Source organism: Podarcis gaigeae, assembly GCF_964106915.1.
Source record: "Podarcis gaigeae genome assembly, chromosome: 9".
Lineage (NCBI taxonomy): Eukaryota > Metazoa > Chordata > Lepidosauria > Squamata > Lacertidae > Podarcis > Podarcis gaigeae.
Genome location: NC_139685.1, coordinates 23,846,942 through 23,869,058, shown reverse-complemented (window position 1 = coordinate 23,869,058; position 22,117 = coordinate 23,846,942). Strand labels below are relative to the sequence as shown.

The following is a 22,117-nucleotide window of genomic DNA, read 5'->3' as shown; positions in this document are numbered from 1 at the left end:
TTTGCTGGTGATACCAGGGACCGCATGCAAATTGGTCCCACCTCCGGTTCTTACAGTGGCCAACCAGATGCCTATTGGAGGCTCACATGGGGAGCATGAGTACAACAGCACTCTCACCACTTACGTTCCTCATCACTATTCTAATCGTTTGTGTTTCCACCGCAGTATATCTCTGTTTACACTACTGGAGCTAAGGCAGGACTAAGGTATCCATTAGAATTTCAAATTAAGACAAGTAAGTATGCCAAGAGGGCCATACAAATCAAACTTATCTAAGCCATATTTACAATTGCTTCCCTCAAGGTTACGCGAAGGAAGCAAATCCATTCCGCACATTGTGACTGTCGGCTATTGTCTTAAATATAAAGATAAACATTATTAATGAATCTGTTGATTAATGTTTGCTAAGCATTTTTGAACAGTGACAACGTACAAATTGTGGTGGGTTATTTTGTGAAGCTTTTCACCCACGTCACCCAGTTGTATCCTATCGAAACCAGACGCACCTGGGAATTGTGAAAGAGCATTGATCTGAATAAACTAATCTCTTTTTATCTGGCCCTTTGAGCATAAAGGAGCTAATTTCAGTTTCATGACTTGAACCTATAAAACTTTATCAGCTATGATATTGTATGCTGCAATAGGTTAAAAAAAACACAACCCAATAATTATAGAAGGGGTATTAATCAACGTTTACTGGTAAATCACTTATTATTCACAAGACTCTTGCCTCATTACATGCTGGCTGGACTTCAGATAGCAAAAGTTCAGGGTAGAGTTGAGTCCTTCCTTGGAACAGAAACTTTGGGGGAGGGTGAGAAAAGGTTGTGGCTTTATATTACATACTATTAGAAGGAGTTGTTTGTCATCGTAATAGGTGTAGCGCTATCAAGGTCCTGACTACTAGACCCACAGATGAATGGAAATTAATTCAAACTGTTTTCAGTTCAATTCGATTCCACATTATTTCTTCACTGAAGTGAAGAAGGAAAAGCCTTCAAAAGCTATTTGGCTGATGAGCCAGAGGGAATATCTGGGATTAACTAGAAATCAAACAAAAGTTCTGGGAGGAAGTTCTGGTGTTTAGAACAGTTGCAGATATGGAAACAGGTATTTGTCACAGGAACTTAAAGTGGTCTAAGCTCACTACCTTGCTGTAATTCTATGTATTATTTATTTCTTTATTATACTAGGTGCTGATGGCAGCACTCCAGATGCTTGAAGCAGCTAGGAAAAACCAACAAAACAATCCAAATACACACACACACATCGGTAAAAAGCAAACCAACAATAAGACAGCTTCACACTAGCTTCACATGTATTACTTTCGAATAGATTTTGCTTTAGGCTATTGTTTGTGCTATCTGTGGCTTCCTTAACTCTTCTTAAGTGTACATTTGCACAAAAATGCATTTTCATGAAACCATCATAAGAATGAGATGTTCAAAAGATACAGAAACCACAGATGTTCCTAGAAAAGGCAAGGCAGACTGTACATATTCAGGATTGGTAGATTCTACCCAAACTCCACAGAGATAGCTCTGAGATGACCAAGAAACCATAACAGAGTATGGCAAGGTCTCTGGGTTTAAACTCAACAGACTAAAAAGAAAACTCATGGTAAAAAAATCTACGGAATCAGGAAAAAAAGGAATTGGGGGATAGAACAGGATTGGAAGTAGTGAAAAAAGCTAAGTATTTGGGGGCTAGAGATTACAATGAAAAATTTAAATTTGTTTGAAGATAATTATCAAAGAATCTGGAAAGAAATTAAAAAAGACTTGGATATCTGGTCAAGACTGAAATTATCTTTCTGGGGAAGAATTTCAGCAGTAAAAATGAATATACTTCCTAAGCTACTCTTCCTCTTCCAGATGATTCCAATAATAACAAGAAAAGACTGTTTCAAGGCATGGAGGAAGGCTTTGAATAATTTTTTGTGGCAAGGAAAGAAACCTCGTATCAGGCATAAACTTCTAACGAATAGGAGAGGAAGAGGAGGTTTTGCACTTCCAAATTTTAAAATCTATTACGAAGCCGAGTGCTTAATATGGTTAAAAGACTGGATTCTGCTGGAAAGTTTTGACATTCTGGACTTAGAGAGTTTCGGCAACAGATTTGGGTGGCATGCCTACCTAGGTTACAACAAGACAAAGGTCCACAAAGGCTTCACAAATCACAACATTAGAAGCGCTTTATATAAGGTGTTGACCACCAACCAACCTTTGTTGGAACCATATACAGCATGGTGGCTGTCACCATTAGAAGCATTTTCAGTTAAAAAAATAAATATGTCAGGGAACTGGGCAATATATAACCAACTAGTAAGACAAGAGCAGGGCCAGCTAAAATTGAAAACATTTGAAGAAATTAGGTACCATCTCACGGGCTGGCTCCAATATCATCAACTAAATAACATTTTTACCTTGGATAAAAAATCAGGCTTTGAAAAAGAAAAATCAAAATTACAAAAAGTATTATTAGGAAGTAACAAAAAAATAGTATCAGTTACAGATAGGTAGCCATGTTGGTCTGCCATAGTCTAAACAAAATAAAAAAAATTCCTTCCAGTAGCACCTTAAATAAAAAAATTCCTTCCAGTAGCACCACTTAGTTGGTCTTTAAGGTGCTACTGGAAGGAATTTTTTTATTTTGTTTTGAAAAAAATAGTATGTGATCTATTATTAGAATGGGATCTAAAGGATGAAAAAATAAAAGAAACACAGATCAAATGGGCCCAAGATATCAGACATGCAATAGAACTAGACCAGTGGGAAAGACTATTGAAAATTGACGTAAGATTCACTGCCTGTTAAGAGAACATGATGAAAATGTTTTATAGATGGCACATGACACTACAGAAGATTGCCAAAAATCTATAAGACCAAATCCAACCTTTGCTGGAAGTGCAGGGAAGTTGAGGGTACTGTGATGCCCTTATGGTGGGGATGTAGAAAAGTAAAAAAAAAAAAATGGAGCTGCATACATGAAGAATTAAAAAAGATGCTCAGAATATCTATAGGGGGAAAACCTGAGACATTCTTGCTGAGCATAGTTGGAAAGGAGGTACCACAAGAGAAAACTATTCCTATATGCAATCGCAGCAGCCAGAATATGCCTTGCAAAGAACTGGAAAGGAAATCACATGCCTACAAAAGAGGATTGGTTAATTAAATTAACAGAGTTTATAGAATTGGCAAAATTAACTGCGGTAATAAGATATCAAACACACCAGAAACTAAGGACACGATGGTTATGGTTTGAAGAATATATGAACAAATATTGCTGTAAAGATAATGCCCTGATATGTTTAGACTAAGCTTGTAAGGTGACTTGATATTATACCATAATAGTACTATAAAAGAAGTAATTATAAAAGAAGGGAGGTGAGTTAATACCTATCTATGTAATCCATTTGCATACTACCTTTTTCCAAAAGAGTTCATGGCAATTCTAAGAGGTAGGTTAAGGGATGAGAGTGATTTCGCCTTATGAGTTTCATGTCTTGGCAGTGTTCAGAAACACTGAAGGAAGAAGAAGAGGAGCTAAGCAATCACGAACTCCCAATCTGTGCTGCTGGCAGATGTTAGGATACAAGTGGAGATATCCCTCCATCATGCCCTTCCAACCAGTGTTAGGATACAAGTGGAGATATCACTCCATCATACCCTTCCAACCAGTGTCCATCACACAGAGATCCTCTCTGTGCCTACCAAAAGCACAGCAAAAGGGAACATGCTACCACTGGTGGTATTTCCACCAGTAAGCCCCCAAAACAATGTATTCCAGGAGAAGGATGGAAGAGGACCAGTGGGTCTAAAACCACCCTGTTTTCAGTGAAATTTTTTCAATTCAAATAACGCTTTAAGAGTGTTTCAAGTGAATCAAAGCAGTACCATGAGGCAGAGTGTGCTGGCCACCTCAAGCAGCCAATTTTTGGCACGGGACCTTTTTTTTAAAAAAAAGGAATTTCCACTGGCACAGAGAGGAGGGGATGTCGTAAAAAGAGAACTTTTAAACTATGCCAACAAAGCCTTTTAATCTTTATTTAAAGGCACAAATGTCTATAATAGATCAATACTGTGATACATGTATTTTAATATTAAATGTCTTTATGCCTCCTAAGTGAGGGATTTGACACGTTCTATATTCTCTGCGTTCAATATCTTTTTCAGACTTTCTCTCACTGTGGCTCCATTTTTAGCAGCCTCAAACAATTCCAGTTCCATTTTATTATTGTTTAAAGATTCTTCACAGCACGGCTGCTCAGTGTGATGAAAATGAGAGCCCCTTTTCATCTGCGGAAGGTGTTTTGTTTTGTTTCTCCTTTTTGTGCAATGTGCTGATCCAGTTTTGGTATATCTTTCTAATAATTATTACTCCAAATAAATAAATAAATTATAATGACAATTCTCAGTGAAGCAGCAGCTCGTCACCATTTTGTTCAGATGTAAAGAGCTTTGTTTGACGCCTTCTCTCACTCTTGATTCTAAAAAAGGCTCGATCACTTAAAATATTTTGCAGCAGCTCCTTGAATGTTTCTCCTCAGTCATCTTTCTTCTAAAGCCCCAAATGTAACTTCTCCCCAGAGAAGAGTTGCTCCTACCCCTTGAACCTTTCCCAACTGAATATCCCTTTTGAGTTGGGACAACCAGAAATTTATCCCTTTTTTGTGCTAAATTTATATTGAGCCATTCATCTCAAAGGAGCCTCCTCTTACTCCAAAGGAGCCCCACACATGAAACATACTGGCAGTTTTGTTTTCAGTCCCTTTCCCAGTAACTCCTAACACGGAATTCACTTTTCTTTCTTTTTTTACACCTTATGCCTTTCCTCCCTCTGTGGGCCTATTTCTTCACTCCAACTTATTAAGGGGGCTCTCTCAGTGGGCAATGTGGGCCCTTGGCCCTTGATTTCTGGCCCTACACAAACACACACAGTTGAGATCTATATATATTCCTTTGTTTGATAGCTCAAAAGAGGCAGAAAATTGTCACAGTTATTTATTCTCCTTCGTAAAGAGGTACCCCTTGGATTTTCTGCCTCAGGTGCCAAAACATCTTACATCTGGCCTGACAATGATGAATCTACTTGGAATTCCCCGGGGGAACTGGGAATTTGTTAATATGGAGGGGCGGTTGGTGTCAGCTTGTTTTCAGATGCACGTTAGTCGCTCTAACACGCACACACAAACCCTTTTAACTGAATACATTCCCCCTCCCCTTTGGGGATCTTTTGCACACTATATTTCAAAGCATGATAACCAGTACTCAGCTGACAAGAGAGCTGATTTGAAGAAATGGAGCCCCTTAGAGTTCATGCGGAATGCTCTGCAGTTAATCCCGTAGTAGTACAGCTGTGCAAGCAATTTATACAACTCTTCATACTCCAGATGCTGACTGGAAGAAGTGCAGGGACATAAGTCTCACAAAAGATATCCACACGGCCGGCCCAATACATTTTGGCACCCGAGGCGAACCACAAAATGCCACACATGCACACCAGTAAAGGAGTGAGGCATAAAGATCTATGTTGGGAACAAGGGTGGGAGGAGACTGGCAGCGCCTCCTGTTCACCAAGATGCCACAGTTGAAGTGGCCACGGGGGACCACCGATGAGGGTAAAGGTAAAAAGGTAAAGGTAAAGGACCCCTGGACACTTAAGTCCAGTCAAAGGCAACTATGCAGTAGCGGCGCTCATCTTGCTTTCAGGCCAAGGGAGCCGGCGTTTGTCCACAGACAGCTTTCCGGGTCATGTGGCCAGCATGACTACACCACTTCGGCACAATGGAACACTGTGACAGAAACCAGAATGCACGAAAACACTGTTTACCTACCCACCACAGTGGTACCTATTTATCTACTTGCACTGGTTTGCTTTCGAGCTGCTAGGTTGGCAGGAGCTGGGACAGAGCAACAGGAGCTCACCCCATCACGGGGATTTGAACCGCAAACCTTATGATTGGCAAGCCCAAGAGGCTCGGTGGTTTAGACCACAGTGCCACCAGCATCCCATACCACCAAATAGGAGGCAGATCTAACCCCTAAGGAGCACACTACAGCAGCAGTGGGTGGTTCATTCCTCAGAGGCCACACCTGCTGTCTCTGTTGATCCTGCCACCTGATGTGGTTGCCTCACTTTGCCTCATGGGTGGACCAGCCATGGGTATCCAGTTTTCTAATATTGCAGAACGGGAGGCCTTCACTGTATCTAACAATCTGCAGCTTTCAGGAACTGGGGGGAGGGGGCTGCAGCGCAGTGATTCCACTGAAAAACGAAAGCAAAAAAGTTTATAATCCTGCATTCCAGAAAGAAATAAGACTTCTGAAAGGTATAACTTTCATAGGAGAAAGTTGAAAGCAGAGTTGGAGTTTGTGACTTACCTCAAGGAGCTGAGTCAGACTTACAATTATAGAGAACTGACAAGAGTATATAATTAGAGGCCAAATTGTAGTTGGTTGGTATCAGGGATGCTGTGCTTAAGAAAATATGGTTGAAATGTCCTGAGCTCACCTTGGAGAGGGGGGAAATTTTCAGAAGCTTCTGGAGTAACAAACTGCCAAAAAGAAAACGAAATAAACCAGTGGCCATGGACAGAATTTCAGGAATACCAGAGAGAAAATATTGGGGGGGGGGGACGTCCCAAAATGAAACACACCAGAAGGCAAAAAGTGTTAGAAGAAGAAAACATAGGAAGCTGGATAAGGCATGAAATGTTGGAAGGAATGTTTGATTTTCACAGTGCTTATTAGCATGTGGGAAATGCAGCAACCAAGGTAACTTTTCAGCCAGGAAAATACATAAAATGTGTAAAATAATGCACTATCTATAACAAGAATCAGCCTGGCTCCAATAGAGAGGCAGATAAAGCATTCTTCGTTGGAATGGTACATGCAGTCAATGTATCACTAGATTATTTTGTTGTAGAAATACTGGAGGCATTGTAACTTTTAAAGGAGATTATGAGACGTGAGTTAACACATAAGCAGAGCAGTGAGGGGAAAATGTGTGATTTCCCCACCACCACCAGCAGCAGCAGCAGCAGATACACAAGTCTACAGGCTAACTTGCTTGCTCAGAGAGTTTTTCAGTAGATGCACCAACCAAGATAAACACCTCTCCCACAACCTCAGCGCTACCATTATAGATTCTGGTGTGTTCTCTGTTATGGTTCACAAGAGAGAGCTAGATGCGCAGCTCATGACATATGCTTCTTGGCACATCCAAACCCCTCTTACCAAATGCAGCAGTCTAGAGAAGGTGTGAGAAAAAGCTCAGCTGGCCAGCTGGCCGGCTTGGTCAAGAAGAATAGCCAAAGATGTGTAGAAAAATATGGTGATGTAATCATAGAGTCAGAACGGACCCAAGGGTCATCTAGTCCAACCCCCTGTAATGCAGGAATCCCAGCTAAAGCGTCCATGACAGATGGCTATCCAACCTCTGCTTAAAAACCTCCAAGGAAGGAAAGTCCACAACCTCCTGAGGGAGTCTATTCCACTGTCAAACAGCTCTCACTGTCAGAAAGTTTTTCCGAATGTTTAGTCAGAATCTCCTTTCTTGTAACTTGAAGCCATTGATTCGAGTCCTACCCTCCAGGGCAGGAGAAAACTAGCATCCTACCTCTTCCATGTAGACAGTCCTTAAGATATTTGAAGATGGCTATCATATCTCCGCTCAGTTTCCTCTTTTCCAGGCTAATCACACCCAGCTCCTTCAAGCACTCCTCGTAAGGCTTTGTTTCCAGACCCTTGGTCATCTTGGTTGCCTTCCTCTGCTCACATTCCAGCTTGACAACATCCTTCTTAAATTGCGGTGCTGAGAATTGGACACAGTATTCCAGGTGTGGTCTGACCAAGGCAGAATGGAGTGGTACTATTCCTATTCCTTTCCCTTTTCTATTATTGATTTGGGGATTAGTCCATCCTATCAGTAATGTAAAGTTTAACAGCAGCCCCCCAACATCTCAGGCAAGTCTCTCTCTCTCAGCCTTCCACTTGAGATTTTGTTCCTAGACTGAGATACCCTTGCCAAAGTGATCCATGCCATTGTAATTTCAAGATTAGAATACGGCAATGAACTCTTTGTAGGGCTACCCTTGGTGTCCCAGTGGTTGCAGCTAATCCAAAATGCTGCCAGAGCTTTGTCTTGTTTCTGTCTGGAATCCTATTACACCAATTCCACATGCATGAGCAAAACTGCACACAATTCGGAGAAATTCGCACTAAAATCCTGGTGGATATTCACAAGGACTTAAAAAAGGAACAATGTGGAAATGTGGAGAGCTGAACCTAAGTCAGGGGAAATGAGAAACTGAGAGAAACCGAAATTGAAAAGCTAATTCACACAAACAGCAGATAATACTCTTAATGGACTAAGGCACCAGATATTGAGGTGGGTGCCATATCATTGGTTGCTTCTCAGTGGGGGAAATCCATTCATATGCAAATCAGCACAACAGGAAGAAAGCTAGGATATATTTCTTCCCTGTTACATCTAGTTGTCTATATGCACAGATTGTGGGTTTTCCTGTTTTACAAAGGAGTGTTCAGCCATGCAGCCTTCCGCTTGCATTCTCAAGAGGCACAGTTAAGGAATACACACTTCATCAACTATTTCTATGAATTAAGCCTTAGAGCTAAGAGAGAGAGAGAGAGAGAGAGAGAGAGAGAGAGAGAGAGAGACCATTCGTTATTGTTTTTCCCTTCCAAAAGGAATTAGAGCCTACAGTAAAAAAAGTACCTCCATCTCTTCTTTGCCCGATCACATTCTTTACCAGATAACTTAAGTCAAACTCGAAGTAGATTTTTCTACAGCTAAGGTCAATCTAGTTATTACAAAGGCCAGCAATATTCCAAAATACTATTGTTTTTGAATTAAAGAACCATGCTAGTATTGCATGCTGAGACAGTACCGACTAGTTGCAATTCTTCTTCCAGGGAATTACCAGCCTAGCTGACATTCCACAAATCCATTTTAAACATTAGCCGAGCCTCTGACCCTTTCTGAGAGTTCAGTGGCTATGGATATGTGGTGTTTGGCCCAGCAGTCCCATCCTTCAGCTGCCACCAAAGGAAAATTGGGTCCCCCCATGAATGTTGCAAAACAACTGCCCCCAGTCCTCTCTTTCCATTTATTTGAGCATCAAACTGAGACAGTACAAAATGTCTCACTTAGCATGGAAGGAGGTGGGACAGAAACTGAGAAAGCTCAGTTTATTCGCACAGGAGAATAAGGTGACAACTGAACTGCTGCTCAAATATAGGGCTCAGTCTAAGGTTCACTGTTGAAGCTATATCAGAGCTCTGCTTTAGTATTCAGTCTTACCTCCTGCACAATGCATCACCATTCTCTGCCATAGACTCCTATTTGTTTACCAATGATGCTATGCAAAGGAATACGCCAATTATATCCATTAGGATTATGACTTGTCTATGAGGCTTCCCTACATATACCCCTCCTGCCCTGCCCCCAAATTATTAGTATTATAATTATTAATTATTACTAGATTCCCCAATCCTTGAATAAAAGTCTGCCATTTATTTATGTTTCACAGAATAATATAAAAATGGCAAACTGCTGTCAGCATTTAAAGAAGATGCATCTGCCCCCTAATTACATAGAATTATAAAGAGGCCCTCTGTGAAAATTGTATATTGATCATTCAGCCTCTTTTATGACAGTGCACACTAACAGATGTCCTATAACCATACAATCCGGCATAATAGCTGCATACAAACAAATGCTTGATTGGTATCAACATATCTGTCATGCTCTTGCCCGTGTTAGACATGGAAATGTCATCCTCTTTGTAGATATGAGAAATAGAATCAAGCGCCATGCTCAGTTCTCACCTCTGAACGATAATCCAAAGAATATTATATCTGGGGCACCCACTGGTTTCCTGACACTCCCTAGAAAAACCTGAGAGTCTGACAGGAGTGAGTGTCTATCATTCATTGTTGCACAGAAAAGCTTTTAAAGACCAGAGCTGGTCTGGGAGAGTCTAGCGGTCAGAGAAAAGACCACACTATTCACATTGTTTCTGTGTTATGATCCTTCATGTACAGAAGCCACTACACTTGATCCAAAGGAGGAATATTTTCAAAGTCACATATTTTGTGCTTATAGACACTGATTTTCAGTTTGGGAGAGATGATGCTGTGATTTGAGGTCCTTCAATAATATTTATTCAGAGTTATACACTTTTAAGGGACACGGGTGGCGCTGTGGGTTAAACCACAGAGCCTAGGACTTGCTGATCAGAATGTCGGTGGTACGAATCCCCGCGATGGGGTGAGCTCCCGTTGCTCAGTCCCTGCTCCTGCCAACCTAGCAGTTTGAAAGCACGTCAAAGTGCAAGTAGATAAATAGGTACCACTCCGGTGGGAAGGTAAACGGCATTTTCGTGTGCTGCTCTGGTTCGCCAGAAGCAGCTTAGTCATGCTGGCCACATGACCCAGAAGCTGTACGCTGGCTCCCTCAGCCAATAAAGCGAGATGAGCGCCACAACCCCAGAGTCGGTCACGACTGGACCTAATGGTCAGGGGTCCCTTTACCTTATACACTTTTATTTGGGGATTTATTTCTTTATTTGTACTGTCATCTACTGGCACTGTTTTATATTGTATTCTGTGTTGGGTGCTTTCAGATAGAAAAGGCAGCTATATATAAATAGCAATGCACCAGCATCTGTGGAGTTTCTGACATCTTCGCTCAGGACTTTGTGGCAGGCAAATAAGCCGTGTCTGTTTACATGTATGCCAATTTTTATATCAAGTGTCAGCTACATCAAGATTTATGAACCCTCTGAATGGCCATAAATAATACTCATCAGCATCACCTTAATCTACCATTCTGCTAATGTTAAAGGGTTTTTAAAGCCTGATCACCTTCTCTGTCTTGAATAAATAGTATCTTTAATCCATAAAGAAACAAGTTGCTCACAAACTACATTGCAGGTCAGATGCATATAACAAGCCAAACCTAAGCTGTGTAATGCCACAGAACTCTCTCAATGGATCACACCAAAGATTCATCAAGTAGGGATGGACAAATGAAACTCTTTCGGCTTCTCCCAGTTTCTCATTTTTCCACTCCTGAGTACAGTTCTCTCCATTTCCACATCAAGTTCTTTTTGTTTTTAAAAAATACCTCTGAATGAAAATTTGTACAAATCTTCAGGTTTCATTTAACCTTATGCACACATTTTTTTCTATGAAATTTTGTCTATACGTATTTTCACAAGCAACTTCCCCTAATACAATGTAGTTATATAATAAGATACTCTGAAACTGACTTTAAGGTGCCCATACTGGAAGAAAGGAACTACAAAGAACAATTATGACATGAAACAGATGTATAATAATCGATCAAGATTATCACTGGTGGGCTGAATCAAGACAAAGGATTTTTTATCACTCCAACCTTACAACTGTATCCTTTATACACCTGCCAACGATGCCGTCACTTTGAGCATTGGATGAAGTGGGCCTGAGTCCACAAAAGCTTAGGCTGTAATAAATTTGTCACTTTTTAAGGTGCCACAAGACTCTCTGTTGCTTTTGCTGATTTACGTGGTACTGCTTGTCTATTGATCCTTCCACTTCCATCAAGCCTCAGCCCTAAATGGAATTTCCGTTGGGCAAACAAACTGAATCCACACACTGCTCCTGCAAAATTTAGTGGTGGGGAGTGAAGGGAATAAGAGATTCATTTTTAAAACATAGTGGCTTGCACAAAAATGAGATTATTATGTGTAATTGTAGAGCGGTTGGCTGGATTTGGTGCATTCATAATTTATGATCGTATCTTCTGTGTTTGTTGTAGATGGTCGTGCACAAACTAATCAAGCCCTCTTGCATGGTATTAGATTTTTAGGGAGTTTTTCATCTCAATGCTACCAATCAATTTTCCAGGCTAATGCAGTAGCAGGTCTCACATTTAAATGCAAGCAGCAGAGTCTGCTCTTAAAAGAAAACCATCTCATTAAAACTTAGGGAGGAAAGCTTGTTCTTAGGCTCATATAAAAGCTTTTCACTCTTTGTAGGACCCCAAGGAAATGATCGTCACCATCACCACCCCCTACTTGCAGCCCAACTTCTAACTTCTAACTAATGTTTAGTTTCTCATCTGGTGCTGATGACGGTAGAATCACATGGCTATGCTTTTCATGCTTGCAACTATCGTATCACAGAATCCTCATTCACCACTTCTGTCACTGTAAGGTCACTTCCAATGCATCATTCAAAGCCCTCTTATACCAGTCTTGGCTTCCTAAGAGGGCAGAGGGCTAAGGGGATGTATTATATATATTGTTTTTATGTAGGTAATGTTCGCATACTGGAGGATAAACGTTAATGGTTACTACAAGTGCCATCGCTAACGTGGACTTTGATATTTGATAAGCAGCAACATGTCCACTTTCAGAATTTGAAGGTTTGGTGAAACGCTATGGTAGCGATACTAAGGGTTGCATTTCAAGCTGATTGAAATCAGACATGAATGGTATAGGAGGTCTTAAAATAATATAAGAGCAAGAACTGAGTGTTTTTGTCCAGCCGGACCATGTCCTTGAACTCTGATAATAACTCTTACTCGTAGAAACTAGCCTAGAGAGCAACCCTATACATATGAGGCTGACGTAAAGTAAGCCATTGGAAAATTAAGCTGGCATGAAGTTACATCAGGTCCAAAGACGTCTTTGAAATGCTTGTTTTTCTCCTTCTTCTGGCCAGGTTGCTGGATCATGCGACCAACTTGAATGGGCTTAGGATCCAGCCTGTGTCCCGCTCTCTGGTCCTGCCCTCAGAACTGTTGCAATGCGTGGAAGCCCCACATGAAGCACTGAGGAGTCGACTGTATTTTAAGCAGGACTTTATTCCAGTTGCAGCCTTGCATCATCATAAAGCAGTCTTCTTACATCGAGGAATCAGCATCCACAACTGGGATTTGCATACAGAGGAGAAGCCAGTGTAGGGGAAGTGAACCATACCTCTTTATACTAACTGGCTATAGACCAATCAGGCAACTCCCTATGTCTCGTGATGCTGACTCATCACTGAGTCAGCATTTCCACTTAGCACAGTGTTAACTCCTTGATACCCACAACGCTCCAACAAGAGCACTCACTTGGGGGGGGCAGGATTTGCACAGGCTGGAATGAGCAAGTTACACCAGGGAATCTTTAGTTGAGCCAAGCTGGGGATGGAGCAGAGATCCACTGCATCCTAAGCAGCTCACCCCTGCAGATCTTGCCATAGGATTACCCCCCTAGTGTACAAAGGCAACATCTACATCAGTTTTGCCTCTGGCACCACCTGCTACCAGCATGTGAACCCACCACCTCAAAAAAGCTTATCCCAGACAGCCCTCTAACTGAAATAGGTTCCCCCATCCTGGAGCCAGAAGAAAAATGTGATAGGACTGGCTTGACACAGTGGGTGTTAATCGTTAAAACACACACACACACACACACACACACACACACCAACTTTCTGGAGGCACTCGTTGCTCATGAGTAGATCTAAAAATGAAAGAGCTTTATCATTATTATTTTCCTCCTCTCCTTTAGAGCTTCTGTAGTGGTAAAAATTACTTTAGATCTGTAAGGAATGTTAGCCCTTTCAGCAGAACTTTCTGTACATACTGCAGAGTTAATGAGGGCTCTTTGCTTGAAGCGATCTCTTCAAAAGACAGGCACCAAAGAGAAGGGAAATCACCAGTGAATCTTTATGTACCTGGGATGAGGCAGCCTATTTGAAGCTGGGCAATCAGCTCCAGAGTTTAGAAAAGCTGGAAATGTGTGCATTAGTTTTTTGTGGTGGTGTTGGTGTTTTGTAACTTCCCTGATCAGTTCTATCAACAACAACTATACATTTTCCAAGAATGACTTGTCTGCCATTGCCATCCATTTCCAGCGAAGTGTGTTGTTGAAAAGGAGTGTTGTTGGACTTGTTCTAGACAACCTTTGAAATTTGCACAGGCACCAGTGAGGCCAGCAACCCATATAAACAGAGAGAGCCAGAGAACCCCAAAATTCTCTGACAATGGCAGACACACAATATTTCCATGGTGGACAAGCTTAGGTGGAAAGTATTCCTTGAGGGTGAAAAGTCTGAAAGTCACTAGTCCAGGGTAGCAGAAAAGGAAAAAAGAAAACTTTGAATCAGTCCTGGGAGGAGCTGCCAAGTAACCTCCAGCCATTTATACTGGAGAAATTTATATACTGGAGAAATACCATTTATATACTGGAGAAATACCAACTAAAGAACAATGGCAAGAGAAGTTGATGAACTATGCAGGACTGGCAAAAATGACAGATAGACTAAGAGAAAAAGACGAGACCGTTAAAAAATTTGGGAACCATTCATATTATATTTGCAGAAACAAAGAAAGTCAATAGATTTGATGGCAGGATTTAAATAAACATTCGCATTATTAGAATTAGAAAATGTTTAGAAGATAGTGAAATATGATGGTGTGTTTACAGTTATTTTTATGTCTTTAGGCTTGAAGTTATGTTATTAATAACTGTTTCTGTTGAGAGAGCAAAGTGGGTGAAAACAGAAGCAAACCAGAAGCGGAAGTTGGGGAAAGCCTTGGAGGGGAGAGAGGGAGGAATATATAGTAAATGTTAAGAATTTGAGGTGTATGTAATGAATGAAAAAGAAAAATGAATTTTAAAAAGTGTGTGTGTGTGTGTGTGTGTATATGTGTGTGTATATATATATATAGTGGTACCTCAGGTTAAGTACTTAATTCATTCCGGAGGTCCCTACTTAACCTGAAACTGTTCTTAACCTGAAGCACCACTTTAGCTAATGGGGCCTCCCACTGCCACAGCACCGCCAGAGCACAATTTCTGTTCTCATCCTGAAGCAAAGTTCTTAACCTGAAGCACTATTTCTGGGTTAGGGGAGTCTGTAACCTGAAGCATATGTAACCTGAAGCGTATGTAACCTGAGGTACCACTGTACACACACACACACACCGTCCTCATCTACCCCCATGTTCTTCAGTCAGTCACCTGCAAGCACAGAACATTCCAAAAGCTTCTGGCTCAAAGGTCAGTGCTACAAGAATGAGAATCAGGTGGAGGAACACCTACGAAACTCTGGGAAACACTAGCAGAAGAATCACTTAATAGGTTCAGCTAAAGATGCCTGACAAATGCAATGGCATCTAGAGTACATTAGCATGCTCCTGGGGGCACAGTCCAATAATCCCACTCCATTTGCAAAGTATCCGAGATCTTTAATTATCCAAAGCAGACAAACTTTAACTTTATTTACCTTTCATGGCTCCCTTGCACCAACATGCATTATTTATGGAGCGCTGATAAGGCATGCCATAGTCTTGCCCAGCTTCTGTCACCCTGCTAGCCCAAAGGAACAGTGAGTATTGAACCAAACTGTGCCCATATATTGAGTCACCCAAAGCCCAATGACTTGCAAAAGATTAATGAGCAAATGCAAGAGAGCTGGAGGCCATTAACTTCAATTGGCCATTCATTCTGCAAGTTAACACTGTGGGTGAAATCATTACTGGAATTATGAGTGACTTTAAATTAACTTTTTATATATTCTTCCCATTATAATTTGTTTTGCCTACAGTGTTATTATATTATTTGTCATCTGAATTATAGGTACAGTTTGTCCAACAGGAGCTCTGACACCGAGTACTTTAAGTGCAATCGATACCATTTGGCTGCAATGCGAGTTGCGCAAGTTGCACCTTTTTGTGTTATTTTGTGATATTTTAGACTTCTAAAAGGACAGGGAAGACTTTGTCACAATGCTACACATCAGTACATGGTTTGATCATGATAATAAGTAACACTTAATGTATATAAAGAGATGTCTACCATTTACAGCAGGAATGTAGAATGTGTGGCCCTCTAGATGTTGTGAAAGTTCAGACACAAAGGTTGTTTTTTGCAAAATCTCAAAAACAGAATTGAAGGTTTTGAGCTGTTGCCATAGATCAAGATCTGCCAGGACATTTCAGTGATTTCTGCCTAGCAAGGTCAGATGGTACCCAGTGCAGAAATTTTTTTTGTCACCCGCCCCCCACATTGATGACTCGGGGTAGGCTTGGGAGTCATGGGTGGGTGGCACGCTGAATGTCACCCCCAGGACACGCCACCCACCCGTGACTCCCAAGCCTCCCCCAAGCTGTCAAAATGAAGGCAAAGCATTGCAGCTCCCCCCTTCCCCCAACGGCTCAGGGTAGGCTTGGGGGTCATGGGCAGGTGGCATGCCGCATGTCACCCCCCTCAGTGATGACACCTGAGGCGGTCCGCACCCCTCGCACCCCCCCTTCCTACACTTCTGTGTTTACAACTGCCAAATATCGGCTATGTCCAGGAAATTCCAGACATATGGCAGCCCTACATTGGGCATGCTGCTCTGCCACAACATCTAGAGGGCCAAATGTTCCCCATCCCTGATTTACAGTCCATATCTTTCAAAATCTCCCATCAAAATACAGTCATAGTAAAACAAGTAATACCTTAGAATTAAAGAGCTGCTTAAAGGTAAAGGGACCCCTGACCATTAGGTCCAGTCATGGCCGACTCTGGGGTTGCGGCGCTCACCCACATCCCATCAAAGAGCTAAAGGTAAAGGTAAAGGTAAAGGGGCCCCTGATCATTTGGTCCAGTCGTGACCGACTCTGGGGTTGCGGCGCTCATCTCGCTTTATTGGCCAAGGGAGCCAGCATACAGCTTCCAGGTCATGTGGCCAGCATGACTAAGCTGCTTCTGGTGAACCAGAGCAGCGCATGGAAACGCCGTTTACCTTCCCGCTGGAGCGGTACCTATTGATCTACTTGCACTTTGACGTGCTTTGGAACTGCTAGGTTGGCAGGAGCAGGGACCAAGCAACGGGAGCTCACCCCATCACGGGGATTCGAACTGCCAACCTTCTGATCGGCAAGTCCTAGGCTCTGTGGTTTAACCCGCAGCACCACCCGCATCCTTATAACTATCATACCTACCACAAAATTTTGTACGTCAGGAGTGTTCAAGGCTAGTAGGACATTTATTCAGGCAATTTTTTTTGTCTTTATATTTATTTAGTCTAATTATTTTCATTTCACCTGTTTCCTACATTGCAAAATCAATCTTCTCCATAACTCCCATTTTCGAGCAAAACCATCCTTTTATCTAGCTTAAGAAACCACACTGTGTAGGGATGGCCAAAATAATACCAATGGACAATATCAGGCCTAAGCTAAGAGAAACCTTGCCTTGGCTTAGCACAGGGTGGCAGTGAAAATTCATTTGAGAGCAGCAAAGCAGCTGTGAGCTCCTCTCTTGGAGCTCTCACATTTGCATGGTCTTACTAAGCTAAGATGTGTCTTACAACTGCAAGCATTGCATAGTGCCAGGGGACTGCCATCGGAACAGGGAAGAAGAGTTTGGATTTGATATCCCGCTTTATCACTACCCTAAGGAGTCTCAAAGCAGCTCACAATCTCCTTTCCCTTCCTCCCCCACAACAAACACTCTGTGAGGTGAGTGGGGCTGAGAGACTTCAGAGAAGTGTGACTAGCCCAAGGTCACCTAGCAGCTGCATGTGGAGGAGCAGGGAATCGAACCCGGTTCACCAGATTACGAGTCCACCGCCCTTAACCACTACACCATGCTGGCTGAGGTTCAGTTGGGTTACAGGGAACCTCTGAAAATCTTGTGAAGCAGTTCCTCTTCCTGTGGTGGGGAAAGCCACACCTCCAGTGGGGAAGAAGAGAAGGGATCAGAGGATGCTGCTGGGAGCCTCAGCACCGCTCCTGGTCAAGCCGGCCGCGAGGGAAGCACGCCTCTTCCATTGCCCACCCTGCACAGAGGTGTAAAACGCAAAGAAGGAAGGAAAAGGCTGGGGGTGACTAAGCTATTATGTTGGGGAAGGACCCAGAAACGACCACTCCCGGATTCTGCTAGCAGACATGAACTTGTGGTACTGCACTGTAAATAGTTTTGCACCAAAATAAAAACCTGTAAAAGACAGGTCGGAGCCCTGACTGGTTACTCACGAGCAACCACCACTGCTATCTGACACATAAAATTCAGAGTTCCTTAGAATTCAAGTTCCTGCTAGCTGGGAGGGGAGCCGAGAGGTAGGCTGATAGAATGAAGAAAGGTGCAATTGGAAGCCCATAGCTAGTAAAATCAGTTCAGTAACACTACTAAACAACTAAAAAAAAAAAAAATCAGCAGCAGCTGGACTAGAACCATAGATCTCCTCAGACACCCTCAAAGATATGGCACGTGAGTATTAACTCACCCGAGCTTCAGCAAAGATTGCTCTAGGCACCTGTCACAGAGTATATTTCATAACTTGTGTCAGGTGCACACAGGCTTTCAGGCAGTTTATTGTACTGGATGTGATCCAAGCAATGTCACCATATCCTCCACTCTGATTGTACTTTTCTTTACATTGCTCCTTTCCATGGAGGTCACGTCCCATGCTTAGGGCTTCACCTGAACTGTCATGGCTATCACTAGAAAAACGGAATTGTTTATGGGGCTGCAGCTACTGCGGTAAGTTTTCTTTTCACATCTACTTTGTGTAAAGGCCAGGGTCCAGTCCTACCATTAAAGTAAAGTGAGGAAATTGCCCCAGGCAGCAACTGACAGTGGCCAGAGGCAGCAGATTCCAGCCATTGCCTCTTGGAGGACAGAGTTTCATATGCCATGTAGTCTGTCCTGGAACCTATAAACTACCTGCTGCCTTCAGATGCTATCTTGTCACCAGAGTTGAAGTAAAACCTGCCTACCCGGTCAGCTTTTGAATGTGGAAAAGGAGCACAGCACCATCTTGTCCTTTGCCTCAGGAAGAAGGTGTCTTAGGTCAGCCCTGGATAGGCTAAATATCCTATTTTATGACATTTAAATTAGAGGAAGCAGCCAACACATTCTACATCCTCCTCCCGACCTGCTTCCATCCATCTGCCATGAACTCTCTTGCAAAGTTGGAATTATTTCTGGCTTAGAATTTGTGCTGACCTAAGAGATTATTTCGCAACAACAATAATAATAATAATAAACATTTGTGAAGCCTTTCGGCACTCTCGTCTGACTCATCCTCAAATCGCTGTTGATCTCTGTGGTTATCCCATGGTACTCTGTCAAATTCCTGGAACAGAATTCTTCTGCAATTCCCTGCAGCTCTCTGAGCTTCAGCTAAAGTGAATTGCTATAAATGACAACATTTTGCCCTTGAATGAGTTTGTGATGAATACTGCTTATCACATGCAGATACTCCCGACGTGAAAATTGCACAGCTCAGGTTAAACTCCAAGGGGATGCTGTAAAGTAGTACCTACTTTTTATCATTATTTTTATAGAAATGCCAGATCCAGCCCTACTAGGCTGAGGCCATGATCCAAAAGAAGTTTGGCGTTCAAATGCCAATAATTTCAAGGAAAGACTGAGAACTTAACTCTGGATGTGGTTTGTTGTTGTTGTTTAGTCGTGTCTGACTCTTCGTGACCCCATGGACCAGAGAACGCCAGGCACCTCTGTCCTCCACTGCCTCCCGCAGTTTGGTCAAACTCATGCTGGTAACCTCGAAAACACTATCCAACCATCTCGTCCTCTGCCGTCCCCTTCTCCTTGTGCCCTCCATCTTTCCCAACATCAGGGTCTTCTCCAGGGAGTCTTCTCTTCTCTTGAGGTGGCCAAAGTACTGGAGCCTCAGCTTCACAATCTGTCCTTCCAGTGAGCACTCAGGGTTGATTTCCTTCAGTATGGAGAGGTTTGATCTTCTTGCAGTCCATGGGACTCTCAAGAGTCTCCTCCAGCACCATAATTCATGGTGGATGTGGTATGGTGGCTCAAATATTGTGCTTAGGTTTGGGGAAATCCTGTTTTGATTCCTTTGGGATCTTTAAAGCCCAACAAGCAGCCCTGGGCAACTCAGTCTCTCTCAGCCTAACCTACTTAACAGAATGGTTGGCAGGAAAGCAACTAATCAAATGGAAAGGGAACGCAATTTACCATTACAAGAAATTAATAATGATCATGTAGGGTTTCCCTGCTCACACACATATATAAAGAGTATAAATTTAAGGAGAACATAGCAAGACGTGGAGTGATTTCTTCCATTAGAACCCAGTGCAAAACGTAGCTGATATTTACCACTCCCTAACAGGGAGGGGAGGGAGAGAATTAGGTAAAGTAGGCATTTCAGTGTGAACCTAACTAATCCCAGGAAATGCAGCTTTCCTTCAAAATCTGGACTTCTCCAAATTTCCCTATGCATTTCTCCCAAGAAATAATGTGTACAAAATTGTGTATATTAGGGGGAAGCGTGCATTTCATAGGTAAATAAAGTATTTACATACCACCCTCTCTTAAAATATCAGAGCAGTATACAGCAATAAAAATAATTGAAAACCATTCAAAGCAGTATAGTTCAATCATTAGAAGGATTAGCTATTCAAGAAGATTGTATGTAACTGCATAGGTCCCTTGGCATAAGAAAAGCTCTTCAAGAGACACCTGGAAAGAGTGTCCCACAACATATGACTGCCCACATATATTGCATATATGAATTCACATTTTAATGAAAATAACATACAAAGGTGCATTACATTAAGGACTTCAAAAATATGTATATTGGCAAAATCGCATTAAATATGTGTACATTAGAATAAATGCTCACTAAAATCCTGGCAATTTTCCCCAATGACTTTTTAATTTTTATTATTGCAAACTGATGTAGAAATGTAGCTAATTGAAGATATAGGGAATGAAAAATCAAGAGAAACCAAAAAGAACAGATTTCTGCATCCCTTCTCCCAACCTCCCAAAACTGGTTGCACACCACTGTGACAAGTTCTGAATTGAATTGCAATTTCAGTGTACAGTTTTCGCTGTGTGGCAGATTCCGCAGGAGTGCCTGAACCCATGCTCTCATCACACTGTTACTCAGTATTAAATTGGCCCTTACTAATCATTTTATGTGCCACTGATTTAAAGCAGAATTTAAAAGTAAAAGGTAAAGGACCCCGGACGCTTAAGTCCAGTCAAAGGCAACTATAGGGTTGTGGCGCTCATCTCACTTTTCAGACTGAGGGAGCCAGCGCTTGTCCACAGACAGCTTTCCGGGTCATGTGGCCAGCATGATTAAACCGCTTCTGGCGCAACAGAACACCATGACAAGTGCCAGAGCGCACGGAAACGCCGTTTACCTTCCTGTCACAGCGGTACCTATTTATCTACTTGCACTGGTATGATTTCAAACTGCTAGGTTGGCAGAAGCTGGGACAGAGCAACGGGAGCTCACCTCATCGTGCGGATACGAACCACTGACCTTTTGATTGGCAAGCCCAAGAGGCTTGGTGGTTTAGGCCACAGCGCCACCCACATCCCTTAGTAGAATTTAAGCACATCCTTAACTCTGCAACGGAAATCAATGGGACTTTTTTTTTAAAAAAAAAATGATAGGCTGAGTCATGCCCATTGTTCTATGCGCACATGCTATGTATAGTCTCACTTGAGCCACAAACTGAAATGACCCCATTCAAGTATGCCCTGTACTTTTTCCTACTATGGTCTTCAGCCAGGGGCAATGAGATGGCTTACTTCAACTCTTCTAACCTTATTTTGCTGGTCTGCTTGAAGTTGACCATCATCTTCTGGCTGGAACAAAACCAGATCCAACCTGTTCTGCAATGTCCCTTAAATTATTCACTGGTCCCACAAATTATCCATGAGTTCTTCGCTGGGTTTTTTTAAGCTGTAAGGCACGATAGCACCTGCCAGCTGCTATCAGCATCCCAGCCTGAGTTACTTGAACACCTTCTCCTTCTATGAGGTCATTGTGTGACTGCCATGGAAACCATTGTTCAGCGATTAGTTCTGGAGGCGTCCTTGACTTCCTGCTTCAAACTTAGCCCCAGTGGTTGTTCTTGGCCTTATCGCCATTCCCCACAGCTATAACAACAGAATTTTGCCTATTTCCCATAATAAATCTACTTTCCAAATTATCTATGTCTGGATAGAGATGTTGATTCAGGTACTGACATTTTTACTCGGCCTCAGTAATGTCTGGGCCAATCAGCTCTGGAGGAAAACTACAGCTCAATGTGGGACACCTGCCTTGCATGCAGAAGG

At 42.3% G+C, this 22,117-nt stretch overlaps 1 long non-coding RNA gene across 9 annotated transcripts in view; it reads right to left on the bottom strand.

Annotated features, from left to right (window-relative positions):
• Nucleotides 1-22,117, bottom strand: part of LOC310852507 — a 227,236-nt gene that overhangs the window by 197,237 nt on the left and 7,882 nt on the right. For 4 of the 9 annotated variants that reach the window (XR_014568165.1, XR_014568166.1, XR_014568167.1 and 1 more), the window contains exon 1: nucleotides 21,602-21,803. The exons of 4 other annotated variants lie outside the window; for them this stretch is intronic. This is a non-coding gene — a long non-coding RNA (uncharacterized lncRNA). Of the gene's footprint in view, nucleotides 1-21,497; nucleotides 21,534-21,601; nucleotides 21,804-22,117 lie in introns of those variants that run through there. One more of the 9 variants, XR_014568169.1, reaches the window with a different exon arrangement.